Here is a 2,219-nt window from a genome sequence, read left to right as displayed (position 1 = left end):
CTGATATTGGACTCTCATAGGCCTTCCACATGAGCTACTGAGTTTTGCAATGGGCCCTAAAAGGGGCAATGTATGTATGTATGTGGTACTTCTATAGTACAAACCTAGTTAAAAGGTAGCAGAGAGAATATCATGCCCATAAGGCAACATGAAAGGGAACCTCCATCTTGAACTACATTTGATGTAAAGAACACATTCCACACAGCAAATTGAAGCAGTGTGTGTGTGATGTAAGTATGCCGGGCCAGACTGGGGCTCAAAAGCAACCCAGGCAAAATTTCTCAAACCAGCCTCCGTATGGTGCATAGCGAGTGCAGTGAGTGAGCCTGGCAATATAAAAGGCATTTTGGGGAGGTTTCCCCTGAGAAAAGTTGGGGAAAATGGTGCATTCTACAACAGGTATCATATAAATTCAATTGTATTGTTTTTAAAAGCATATTAAATAAGGACCTTACAGTGCACCAGGATTCAACAATCTTTGTTGGCACCCTTCAATGATTCCCTCACTATTACCCTCCAACAGTACCTCTCATCTCTCCATAACCCCTCTCTCACATCTCATTTGTTTTATAGCACCTCTCATACAAGTGTAGGGTGTCAAAGCACTTTATATCATACACAGTACAGAGACAATAAATCATACATGTGTAAATCAGTGTATGGAAAATGTTACATAAGGCAAAGGAGACTCCAAGGTGCAGGGTTCACATGGCATCCATATTGGCAAGAGTGCTTGGTCTGGAGAACCACAAACTATATGTGTCTTTATAGATCTGTGTATGGTTTTCCATGGGTGTGCATCTTTGTGTAAGGTGTGAGTATGTTTGTGGGTATATCGGAGTTGCTGGTGTTTATCTGTTTAAAAGTATATGTGTAGGGATGTGGCATGTGCAAGGTGTGTGTGAGTAAGAGGCCTGATCTACGCACAAAGCATACGAATCACCAATACAATGACAATTGGAATCCATTTGCACTCCAACTTCCCCTGTAAAATATCTCCCTTTCAGAATATCGTAGTTAGTAAATCAAACTGCTATCAAACATGTAGGGTACGCACCAGGAGATGACTCACCTGATGTATATAAGACTGGCTCAAGCCCCTCCCAGTCAACCTGGGTAATACACTCCCTCTGCACCCATCCCACTTACTGAGTGATTAACTGGAAACTATTGAACATTTGTGTATTTCTTTGGTAAAGACATAATAACACTTAAACCCTCAGGGCACAGTTGCAGATCTTCCACTTCTGTCAAATGTAGGTGTTTAAAAGTTGTTTGCTTTAAACAGATCCAGCTCAGCAGTAACTGGTTGGGCAATATCCCTTTCACCCATAACTGCATAGTCTCTAATGCTGACCACTATTGCATGTTGTGCCAATTAATATATGAATTGACTGATCTGATCACCCCAGCTCAGGTGGTGGTGCAATACCCGTTTGCCCAGTGAGCACTAATAAGCCCTCATATTAGGCCAATGCTTGTATGCATATATGTATGCATGTATGTATGCATGCATGTACGTTTTAGTATTTCTAAAGCAGGAACCTTGCTGGCTAGCAACTGAGCACCGAAATAGAGGTGAATTTAGAATTTGTCAGATGTGGGAGGATTTTTGTGCCACACTATTTAGAATAATTAGAGATGTAAACAATCTAAACGGAGAGGCTGGGACATAAACTGGTTTTAGATGGATGTGCTATACCAGGAGTGCTTACAAACATTCCCTCAGGGGAAGAAAGTCACAGGCTGGAGTATCACTGGGGGCCGCATAGTTGAGTGTGGGGGGCGGGGCTACAGGATTTTTGGAAGGTCTAAGATGGGCGGGACATGGCATGGTGGGGAGTTTGGTGGACACATTTTTACACCATGGAGCAAAACCATGCATCGCACTCACAGAGCACTTCTTTGAATAAACTGATCAAATAACTAAGAGAATGATGAATTTTGAAATAAACGTGGATAGTTTTGAAATGTAACCATTTCAAAGGATATTCGACTATTTCTTAGAAAATGTGCACCTTTTGGTGTAAATCACACACATTGTTGTAAGAATGATAAGCTCCTGCAATTGAAAGTACAGTCAACTGAACACTTTTAAAAATGTTTTTTATTCTGATAAAAGAGTAGCATTCAGAAGAGGTAGTTAATGCATTCTGATCATTATGTATCACTTGCAATGTTGGAAAATCATCTATTAAAATAATTTTCCAAGACAAAGA

The sequence above is a fragment of the Triturus cristatus genome, chromosome 7 (assembly GCF_964204655.1).
Source record: "Triturus cristatus chromosome 7, aTriCri1.1, whole genome shotgun sequence".
NCBI lineage: Eukaryota > Metazoa > Chordata > Amphibia > Caudata > Salamandridae > Triturus > Triturus cristatus.
The sequence above is the reverse complement of the archived record's forward strand: the minus strand, read 5'-3'. Positions refer to the sequence as shown.